Source organism: Chiloscyllium plagiosum, unplaced genomic scaffold (assembly GCF_037043375.1).
Source record: "Chiloscyllium plagiosum isolate Xiang-an unplaced genomic scaffold, Cpla_swu_hap1 HiC_scaffold_45, whole genome shotgun sequence".
Lineage (NCBI taxonomy): Eukaryota > Metazoa > Chordata > Chondrichthyes > Orectolobiformes > Hemiscylliidae > Chiloscyllium > Chiloscyllium plagiosum.
The window spans coordinates 41,480,343-41,492,894 of NW_028270183.1; positions in this window are offsets into that span (position 1 = coordinate 41,480,343).

Sequence of the window (12,552 nt, forward strand, 5' to 3'; positions counted from 1 at the left end):
ATCATAGTAGGCAAAAAAAATTACAGATCATCGTATAATAATAAACTTGGACAGAATAATGCATGCAGGTTATGCCGCACATGCCATGCAGGAGACACGATCCACATGAGGAAGATCAAAATTATTTGAAGTTCGAGAGTGCATTTGTCAATCTAAAAGGGTATTCCTACCAGTGCACGTGCCTCTCTGGAAATCGATAGCTATTCAGAGAAAGGCCCAGACTCTGTAAGGGCTCTACTCAAATTAATGTGCTGTCAGTGTGTGATCGTGCACTAACGTCATGTGGTTCACATTTCCATCAGCAGGCACAATGCATTCCATTGGAACACTTAGTAGTTCCCAAACGTTTCTGACCTCCATAGAGAACAGTAGGCTGCCTTCTTGGAGATGGAGAATGCTTCCTTAAACCTTCACAGAAAGCATTTGCCTTCCCTCCTCACTGCTAGAGAACCATTTAATATACCACTTGTATTCCAGGAGCAATGGGGCACGAGAAAAAAACTTGGAACAGTCCGTCTTTGCGTCCTTTCCTATATTTATTTTTTTCAAGTTGGCGCATCAATTACTTCATCCTCTCCCTGTGTAAGTGATCCTAGAACCAAATGGCTTCTTCCTCGTCAAATTGGACAGAAATCAAGAAATTAGTTTGACTCCCCGATTTCTGTTTAACAGCCCGATGCACGAACTCGTGTCATGATGATGTGGCTATAAGAGGTTATTTTGTGCTAGTTTTTTTCGAAGAGAATGATAGAATGACAGATGACAAGTCGACTAATTAAAACCACTCGAGTTCGGACGCCTTGGGTTTGTTTTAATGCAGCCTGAATTGGTGTGGTCAGCTCTCACAGATGGGGACTTTTAGATTTTCGTTCCTCAGTAATGTTGAAAGCTACTTGGGTCTCAACAAAGTTAGCAGCTTTAGTGAATGTCTCTTGGCTGCTACTTTCTCTGAATTTTACTCTTGATGGTGTTTTTCCTCCTTGATTTGAAATATATATGTGAGAATCTGTGTTGTATTTTCCTTTTTGCCAATGGATGTGTTTATGGGATGTTATTGCGTTGGAACAAGTAATTAGAAAAATTACTGTAACTACTACTCGGTCTATTCGTTCACTCGAGTTAAGGTATTCTAAACTCGCCTTTCAATGTTTGCATTTTAACTACAGCGATTGTTTTCGTTTTGTTGCCTAACTTTGAGTAGCGTGACCAGTCACATAGCATCTGGATCATAACATTTTGCTTACGTATTTTAAGTAAGAAAGTAGACAGGATCGAGACTTTTCCTTAAAAATGTTTTAAGGGGGGTCTGGCCTGACTCTTAATACGATATTTGCGCTCTTCCTGTGTGATTGTCTGGATGGACTAATTGAGCCATCTCTCCTCTTATCCAATGGTTTCGTTGGGCTGAATGGTCGACTCTTATTCCTGTTAGGAGAGCTTGAGCTGCGAAATGAGCTCTTCCTTCTAATGTGGAAGTAAGTACTATCTAGGAATACGGTTACATTAATGTTGCCAACACTTTAGTAGCACAATATTGAATGTTATCCAGGCCATGCTGGATACAGACTGCTTCAGGATCTGAGGTGAACATAGTGTTTTGCACATTGTGTAATTCTCAGTAAACATGCCCACTTCTGATAGTATGATGGCAAAAATATATTGTTGAAGCAGTTGAAAATGTTTGCATTACGGAAGCGACCCTGATGTTCTCCAGCAGAAATGTCCCGCGATTGAGGTGATCAATGTCATTGAAACATAGAATTGAACATGACAGGGCAGTTCAGGCCCTTCGGCCCTCGATGATGCGCCGCCCTGTCATACTAATCTGAAGCCCCTCCCACCTACACTACTCCATGTACATCCATATGCCTGTCCAATGACGACTCAAATGCACTTAAACTTGACGAATCTACTACCGTTACAGGTAAAGCATTCCATGCCCTTCCTACTCTCTGAGTAAAGGATCTACCTCTGACATCTGTCTTATTTTTTAGATTAGATTAGATTACTTACAGTGTGGAAATAGGCGCTTCGACCCAACAAGTCCACACCGCCCCGCCGAAGCGCAACGCATCCATACCCCTACATTTACCCCTGACCTAACACTACGGGCAATTTAGCATGGCCAATCCACCTAACCTGCACATCTTTGGACTGTGGGAGGAAACCGGAGCACCCGGAGGAAACCCACGCACACCCGGGGAGAATGTGCAAACTCCACACAGTCAGTCGCCTGAGGCGGGTATTGAACCCGGGTCTCTGGTGCTGTGAGGCAGCAGTGCCATCGTGCCGCCTATCGCCCCTCACTTTAAAGTTGTGTCCCCTCGTGTTTGCCATTCCCATACTTGGAAAAAGTCTCTCCCTGTCCACCCTATCTAACCCTCTGATTATCGTGTATGTCTTTTATGTCACCTCTCAACCTTCTTCTCTCTAACGAGAACAGCCTCAAGGCCCTCAGCCTTTCCTCGTTTGACATTCTTTCTATACCAGGCAACATCATAGTAAATGTCCACTGCACCGTTTCCGAAGCCTCCACATCCTTCTCATAATGCGGTGACCACAATACTCCAAGTGTGGCCATACCAGAGCTTTGTACAGCTGCAGCATAACCTCTTGGTTTCGGAACTCAATCCTTCTGTTAATAAAGGCCAAAACACTATATGCCTTCTTAACAACCCTGTCAATCTTGGTGCTGACTTTCAGAGATCTGTGTACATGGACACCGAGATCTCTCTGCTCATCTGCACTCCCAAGAATCCTACCATTAGCACAGTACTTTGCATTCTGATTACTCCGTTCAAAGTTTATCACCTCACACTTGTCCACATTAAACTCCATTTGCCACCTCTCAGCCCAGCTCTGCATCTTATCTATGTCTCTCTGCAACCTACTACATTCTTAGCCATTATCCACAACTCCACCGACTTTAGTGTCGTCCGCAAATTTACCCACCTTCCCTTCTGAGCCCTCATCCAGGTCATTTATAAAACTGTCGAACAACAGTGGACCCAACACCGAGCCTTGCGGTACGCCGCTACTAACTGGTCACTAAGATGAACATGTTCCATCAACTACAACCCTCTGTTTTCTTTCAGCAAGCCAATTACTGGTCCTAACTGCTATGTCTCCCACAATCCCATTACTCCGCATGTTGTATAATAGCTTACTGTAGGGAACCTTATCGAACACATTACTGAAATCCATATACACCACATCAACCGGTTTATTCTCATCTACGTGTTTGGTCACTTTGTCAAAAAAGTCAATAAGATTCGTTCAGCACGACCAACCCTTCACAAAACCGTGCTGACTGTCCCTGATCAGATTATTCTTTTCCAGATGGTTATAAATCTTATCTCTTATAACCTTTTTCAACACGTTACCAACAACTGAAGTGAGACTTACTGGTCTGTAATTACCAGGGTTGTCTCTGCTACTCTTTTTGAACAAGGGAACCACACTTGCTAACCTCCAGTCCTCAGGCACTATTCCTGGGGACAATGATGATTTGAAGATCAATTCCAAGGGCTCGGCAACCCCAGAGGATCCAAGGATAGATACCATCCGGCCCAGGGAACATGTCTATTTTCACACTCTGCAGTATTTCTAATACCTCACCCTTGTGAACCTCAATCTCTTCTACTCTGGATGCAAGTATCTCTGAATCTTCCTCGCCAACATTTTCATTTTCTGTAGTGAAGACTGTCGATAAATATTTATTTAGTGCTTCCCCTGTCTCCTCTGACTCCACACACAACTTCCCACTATTATCCTTGATTGGCCCTAATTGAACTGTTGTCATTCTTTTATTCCTGACATACCTATGTTAAGCGTTAGGGTTAACCCTGATCCTATCGGCAACAACTTCTCATGTCTCTTCCTGGCCCTTCTGAGCTCTCTTTTTAGGTCTTTTCTGACTTCCTTGTAACCCTCAAGCGCCCTAACTGAATTTTCACCTTTTGTCCTAACATAAGCCTTCTTCTTCTTCTTTACCAGGGATTCCACTTCCTTAGTAAACCACGGCTCACACGTTCGATATCTTCCTCCCTGCCTGACAGGTACATACTTATCTAGGACACACAGGAGTTTTTCCTTCAATAAGCTCAACATTTTTAACGTGCTCATCCCCTGCAGTTTCCTTCCCCATTCTACGCTTCCTTAATGTTTCCGAAATGCATCGTAATTTCCCTTCACCGACCTGTAACTCTTGCTCGGCTGAGCACACCTATCCCTTTTCATCACTAAAGTAAATCTGACAGAATTTTGATCGCTGTCTCCAAAGTGCTCACCTACTTCCAAATCTAACACCTGGCCAGGCTAGTTACCCAGTACGAAATCTAAAGTGGCTTCGCCCCTTGTAGGCCTGTCTACATACAGTGTCAGGAAGCCATCCTGCACACACTGGACAAAAACTGACCCATCTATTGTACTCGTACTGTAGTGATCCCAGTCAATATTTGGATGGTTAAACTGCCCCATGACAACTACCCTGCCTCTCTCACTCCTATCGAGAATCATCTTTGTTATCCTTTCCTCTACATCTCTGGGCCTATTCGGAGGCCTATAGAAAACTCCCAACAGGGTGACTTCTCCTTTCCTGTTTCTAACCGCAGCCCATACTACCTCAGTTAATGAGTCCCCAAACATCCTTTCTACAACTGTAATATTGTCCATGATCAACAATGATGCACATCCCCCTCTTTTACCATCTTCTCTCTTATTACTAAAACATCTGAATCCCGGAACCTGCAACAGCCATTCCTGTACCTGCTCTATCCTTATCTCCGTAATGACCACAACATCGAAGTCCCAAGTACCAACCCACCCTGCCAGTTCACCCACTTTATTGCGGATTCTTCTCCTGTTGAAGTACACACACTTTTAATCCAGGTTGTCGCTTGCCAGTGTCAGATACTTGATTTTGGAACTCCCTCCTCTCATCCTCTTCTGTTCCTGTCCTACAATTTTGCTTCCCATCCCCCTGCTGTATTAGTTTAAATCTACCTTAATAGCTTTAGCGAATTTCCAACCCAGGATGTTGGTGCCCGTCTGGTTTAGATGAAGGACATCCTGCTTGTAGAGGTCCCAACTGCCCCAGAAAGATCTCCAATTATCCAAAAACCCGAAACACCCCCTCCAGCACCATCCCTGTAGCGACGTGTTCAACTCATTTCTCTCCCTATTTCTCACCTCACTAGCACGTGGCATGGGAAGCAATCCAGAAAAAAACAACTCTGTCCTAGTTCTCAGCTTCCATCCTAGCTCCCTGAATTTCTGCCTCAAGTCCCCATCTCTCTTCCGACCAATGTCGTTGGTGCCAAAGTGGACCACAAGTTGGGGCTGCTCTCCCTCCCCCCGAAGGATCCGAAAAACACGATCAGAGACATCACGGACCCTGGCACCCGGTAGGCAACACACCAACCATGAGTCTCTCTCGTCCCTACAGAACCTCCTGTCTGTCCGGGTAACTATCGAGTCCCCAGTGACTACTGCTCTTCTCCTCTTCCCCTTCCCTTCTGAGCAGCAGGTGCCCCACTGCTTTCCCCTGTTAAGTCATCCCCCCAACAGTATCCAAAACGGTATACTTATTGTTGAGGGGAATGACCACAGGGGATCCCTGCACTGCCTGCTGGTTCCCTTTCTGTCCACTAACTGTCACCCATCTGTCTTTTCCTTTTAACTGGGGAGTGACTACCTCTCTGTAAGTCTTGTCAATAACCCCCTCTGCCTCCCGAATGATCCGAAGTTCATCCAACTCCAGCTCAAGAAGCATCTTCAGAGACAATGGAGTGTTTTCCTCCAACAGAGATTAATGACTGTCAGAAATTCTCTATTTCAGAGAGTTAGAGGAGCTAGCCCACTGAAAGTATTCAAAGTGGATGTAGATGGATTTCAAATCTGTCTGACAGTTGAGGGCTCTGAAGATTTGAGCATGAAAGTGGATTTTGGAACTGGGGCAGATCAGCCATGATCTCAGAGAATGGGGAAGGCGCATGGAGGGAATTAACGAACCGCTCCTGTTTCTGATGTTCTCATATTCTGTTATTGGAAATTAAGTGTTTGTGGTTTTCCTGGACGTTCTGGTATTGAACGTTGCATGCAGGGAGGCCAGAGGATTTTGTGCGCCGTCTCTGGCTGAGGTGTGGGGCCTCTTTTCAAAGTTAACCTGGGTCTACAACATGATGACAAATGAAGTACAAGCTGCAATGAGCAGAAACTCTGTAAATTGAGATGAGTGGCTTCTTTTATACTCGGAATTGCTTTTCTAATTCCATTTTCAAAACTACCGCAAACTGTTTGTGGCAGTCTTAAGGACTGAATGAACTCCTCTGTTGCTGTTCACCAGGTTATAGGAGTAAGTGGCCTCCGGCTGCTCCTGTATAGCAGTCTTAGAGGTTAAATGGGAAAAAAAAGGAAGATGGGACTGCAAGCAGGATTGTAAATTAGACACTTTAAGTTGATAGTATGTTTCTGGAAAAGCATAGCAGGTCAGGCAACATCCGAGGCTGTGCTTTTCCAAGCAACACTACCAACTCTGATCTCCAGCATCTGCAGACCTCACTGCCTCTTATTAGACACTTTGAGCCTTTTCCAACAGGCACTAAGATCGTGGCTGATCAGGAGTAGTCTCAGCCCCACTCGCCTGTCCAAAGCCGATTATTCGTAACTCACTCCTCTGTCAAATATTTAACGAACTCAATTTGGAATAAATGTACACAGAGAGGCACCACAATCTTCTGAGGAAAATATTTCCTACTCCAAATGCCCTTTCAGAGTTTCTCTTCATCCCTCTTTTCGAAGCAGAGTATCACACAGCGTGGAAACAGACCTTGTACTCCAACCTGTCCACACAAACCAGAGAACCACACTGATGCTGTCCCATTTTCCTCCATTTGACCAATATCCCTCTAAAATATTCCTATAATGTACCTCTCCAGATATGTTTTAAAGACGGAATTCTACCAGCATCCACCACTACCTCTAACATCACTTGCTATTGGACGCACCACCGTCTGTGTAAACAAGTTACCTCCAATCCGTTCTAAATCTTTTCCCTAAACAAAAACCTATGCCCTCTCATTCTGTACATGCTTGTCCTGGGCAAAAAAGACCTTGGCGAATCGGTCTATCCATGTCCTTCATGACTGAATAAACCCGTTTCATGTTACCACTCAGCCTTTGACTCTCCAGGGGAAAATTCCACAAACTAGTCATCTTCTTCCTGTATCTCAAAACTTGCCGTTCTGGAAAAGCCTTGTCAATGTTTACTGCACTCTCTCAAGTTTAACAGCATCCCTCCTTTCGAAGAATCAACAGTGTTGTACACAGCATTTTTCAAGTGGCCTCAACAACGTTCAGCACAGGCGCAACATGCTACTCCAACTGTTCTATTCAATGCTCTGACATATTAAGACAAGTGTGACAAACACATTCTTCACCATGCTGTTTATCTGTGACTACACTTTAAAGGAAACATGAACCTGCACCGCTCTGTCTCTTTGATCCAGAGCATTCCCTTAGGATCTGCACTGCCTTTTTTTGTCAAAATATAAAACCTCACAATTATCGAAATTAAACTCCATCTATGACTCCTTGACCCATTGGGAGTTTAGGGTCCGTGGTGGTCTGAGATAATATTCACGGTCCACTGCACCAGTTTTTTTTAACTACTATCTATCAACTTACTAATCATGCCTCCATAATTCGCACACAAATCATTTACATACATCGTGAAAAGCAGTGTGCTCAGCATTAATCTGGTCAGCACGCCGCTGGCCACAGGCCTCCAGTCGGAAAACAATAGCTTTCCTTCATGCCAATTTTGTATCCGATTGGGTGGCTTCTCCTGAATCCCATGTGACCTAACCTTAGTAATCTGTCTATAATGTGCACCATGAGCGAACACCTCATAAACAATTTCTACCACACTGCCTTCATCAATCTTCTTCGTCATCTCCTCAAAATACTCAATCAATTTAAAGAGACATGATTTCAACCGCATAAAGCCTTGTTGACGATTCCTAATCAGTCCTTGCCTTAACAAATTCATGTAAATCATATCACTCTGAAACACCTTCAACAACTTACACATCATAGACCTTAGGCTCACTAAGTCTATAGTTTCTTGAGTTTTCGGTTCACTGTTCCCTTCCTTTGTCCCACGCCTACACTGTTCAAAACAACTTTTAAATGCAGCCAGGCAGGTGATGTGACATAGACCTCAGAATGGGTCAGAGTTCGGAACAGGTTAGGCTGGTTTCTCAAACTATGATGGAAAGATGAATGACGATGTTGATTTCGGAAATATGTGCATTGATATTTCCCTTTCAAAAAAATTAAAAAACGATTACACAAGAACACAAATAACACACACACACACACACGGACAGACGTGAAAACACAATTGCTGCAATGTTAACTTGAAAGAACTTAGTCCACACATTTGCTGAACTAATGACAAAAGGAACAAATGAAAGTTTGGCCCAAATATCATTCTCGTCGTGAAGTTACACGGCTCACACAACCTGCTCGCAATGGGTTTATCTCTTGAAATAGTGATATTTAGTTGAATTACCTTTGCTTCAAGCAGTGGGGAGATTCTGATTAATCCTCATCTGAAATTCTCAGTGAGTAGTAAAGACGACTTGTGTTATTTTTTTTGTTGGCTCACATACGTTCCTATGATGATGAACAAGGAAAGAGAGTGTGAGAAATATGCGGTTTCTTCTCATGAAGGTCACGCAAGTTTATCTTCCCAGTAATGCTATCGGACTTCAAATTGGACCATGTGTGGTATTCCTGAACATTATCAGAACTGTAGGACTTCAGCATATTCCCTGCTTCATGTCGGTGCATTATTGCTGTTGTCGTACACATAATCATTTCCTAAAAAAACTCGACCGAATGGATTTTCATATGTGCTGCTATGTGTTTGCAAAATTTTAGAATAAAATTTTTGGTGTTTTCACCACATCTGTGTTAAAATGAATGCATTTCACTATTAAACAAATGCAGAAATGGCTGGAAAGGCTCAGCAGGTCTGTCAGCAACAATGAAGAGGAATCAAAATCACGTTTTGTGGCAAATGACCCATCCTCAGAATCTGTATTAAGCTTATACTATTCCTAGTTTTAGTCTCCGGACAAGCATAAGTGTTGTGTCGAAGATGCTCCACAGCAAGGCTATGCTTTCCTTATTTTCTTTTCAGAGAAAACGTAACAAACAGACACAGAAATGTCTGAGATTGGAGAGAAATAGCTGAGTTAGGTTGTCGCTAACAAATGCATTCTCAACAACAGGCTTTCCAGTTTTAAGAAAAGCACCTGCACAATGAAAATGGAGTGTCCAGTTCCCCTCGCTCAGCTGTTCTCTGGTTTGCTTTGGTTTGCAAATCGTACTTTGTGAAGCTGGTACTTCTCTCCTGTCGGAAGTTGAATCTGGTTTTGATTGTTGTGCCAAGGGTTGTTAATGAGGATTCTTTCCACTGTTGTGATCAGCATCATTGTGTTGGGATAGTCTGTTAGGTTTTCAGATAAATTCATCTATTCGGTATTCTGGTCTCTTTTGTTTATATTTCTTTCAGTAATTTCTCCGTTTTTTTCTTTTTTAACACTAAGTGGCCTGCCAAGTTGCATGACTCCTGGAATATCCATTTTGCACCTGCTTAAAACAATTAGCAATTGTAATGTCAGTGGTACTTTATTGAAATGTTTTGAGGAGATCTAACCTGATCCATTACAGATGTGGGATGAGTTCCTTTGTTCCAATTTGCGATTAGGTTTGTCGGAGTCGAAGGCAACAAGTTGGAGGTGCTAATGACCTTTGTTCTGGTTGGAGAATGGGTCGGGACAGCAATGACTCCTTCAGGCACGAAGCGATTTTTGCGGTTCGAAGAAGTGACTTTGGTGGGTTCACAAAAGATAAATAACTGGAATTAGCAGAAAATCTGGTGTTCGAGTTGCCTCCACTTATTTTTCGGAATGAAGATATTGTTACATTAGCTCAGCATTTAAATTTGCTGGTAATGCCACCAGAGTCTTTAGAGATGTATAAAATTCAACTGAAAATGTAACAACTTAAGTTAGAGGCAAGAGGCAATGAATTACGAATGAAAATTGAAAGAGAGCGAGCGACAGAAGAGAGGCAAAGAGAGATAGCAGAGAGAAAGAGAGAAAGAAGAAAGAGAGGGAGTCTGAACTTCAGAAATTGTCTCTGAGACAGGAGTTCAAAAATTCACTTTCTGAAATAGTGAGAACTCATATGGAAGAGCAGAGTTTCAAAACGGCAAGATTAACAGCTGAATTGGCTGGGTGACACGGTGAATCAGTGTTGAGCAATGCTGCCTTGCAGCGCTAGGTACACGAGTTTGTTTCCAGCCTCGGGCGACTCGCTGTGTGGGGTTTGCAGATTTCCCAGTTGTCTGCGTGGCTTCCCTCCAGCTGCTCCCGTTTATTCCCACAACTCAAACATGTCGAATTGGCCACATTAAATTGCCTAAATTGTTCCTGGATGAGTAGATTTCGTGCATTAGCCAGGGGTAAATTGGTAAAATTGGTCAGGGTAGGTTAGTCTTCTGAGTGTTGGTGTGGACTTGTTGGGCCGAAGGACCTGTTTTCGCTCTGTGGGGACTCTTACGATTATCAGCTGGTTCATAATTCAAAGTTTCGATTCGAAAATCAATGTCAATCAATGAGAGATAAAAATAGGTAAAAAGGGAAATTCTTGCGTGCAAAGTGGAAGGTAGGTCTCAGTGAAGATGATAAGGATGACTTAGCATAGCGTAAAAGGGAAACTCTGGAAGTGGAAAGAGAATTGAAAGAGCTCCGGTGTTTTCACTGCAATAAATTAGGCCACATGAAATCACAGTGTTGCTGGATTAGGAAATGTGCTGGGAAGCCACATGTCGAAAAAGAGGATAAGTCAATGGATTTTGTTGGTGTGGTAATGAAAAGAGCAGTAGAAGCTGGAAAGCTGCAACAGATCGTATAGGCTGGTCGGAGGCTGATTAATTACGAAGTTCCAGTTCGTTTTAAACCGTTTAACTACGAACGTTACTTTCACTAGCACAGACAAGGAGCAGCAGATAAAGAGGTTACAATTAGATTCCCTACAGTGTGGAAACAGGCGCTTCGGCCCAACAAGTCCACACCAACCCTCCGAGGAGTAACCCACCCAGACCCATTTCCCTCTTTCTAATACACCTAACACTATGGGCAATTTAACATGGCCAATTAACCTGACCTGCACATCCTTGTACTGTGGGAGGAAATCGGAGCACCCAGAGAAAACCGAAGCAAACACGGGGAGAATGTGCAAACTCCACACAGACAGTCACCTGTGGCTGTAATGCTGGTGCTGTGAGGCAACAGTGCAAACCACTGAGCCACTGTGGCGCCCTTTGAAAGTCTGATGCTCTACCGATTCAGTTATCCGGGCATACAGAATACTCTCAATCTGTGATGTTGTAAGACGAGGAGATAAAAACCGCTGAAGGGCTATTGCCAGAAAAGTCACTCACCAACTTGACTTGGAAACGTAACACCATTCCTTCATAGTTGTTGGATCGAAATCCTGGAATTTTCGCAAAACCAGCATAGTGGTTCAACCAACAGCAAGTGGACTACAGCGATTCAAGAAGGCACTTCACCATCACGTTCTGAAGGGCAAATACCGATGGGTTGTCAATGCTTGCTAGCCAGTGACGCCGATCTCCCACAAATGAATAATGAAAAAACAGAAAAAGTGTTCGGAGCACATTGTTATGTCTGGTGAGGATAGTGTGTCCAGTGATGACTGGATAAGTCGTGGTTGGAATACTGGACAAACTCTCAGCTTCATGATTACGAATTATGCTTGCGAATGATATTGCTGATTCAAAGGTAGGAGTGCACACTACTGTGATTGAAATGCCAGTGAATATCGGGCAATCGAATTATTGCAGGACACTTGTCCTGGTATTTTTCCTGACTGTGTGTTAACGAGGTCACAATATCACAAAATGAAACAGGAGACATCAAACAGTATAGATAGGGAAGTTGAAGTGTCATATGGTAGATGCAAAAAAGGAGCAGACAGATGACAAACCCGACATCTTTAGCTCAGATAAAGTAAATGAGTTACAACAGAAAGCTAACAGCTTAAAGCAATTGTATCAATAGATATGCTCAGAAAAAGAAAACAAATGTATCCCCAAATGTTATGACCTGAGTCTGGGAACGGACCCGCGTCCATAACACTGTGAGGCAGCAATGCTATTCAATGTGCCTCCCTTTTGCCATTTCACCAGCCTCCATCAACCCCTCTGGAGGCAGCTCATTCCATACACGCATCAGTCTCTGTGTGAAAAAGTTTGCATCTTATATCCCTTTTAAAGCTTTCCCCAATCAGTTTAAACGTATGAACTCTAGTTTTGGACTCGTCTTCACTGAGGAAAAGACTGTGATTGTGCATCCTATCCAAAGCCGTTTTGAGTTCTGAAGCCGCCAGAAGTTGTACTTTTTAACAATCAACACCTCTTCCTTATCTATCAAGTTACAATTCTAAAATCATTTT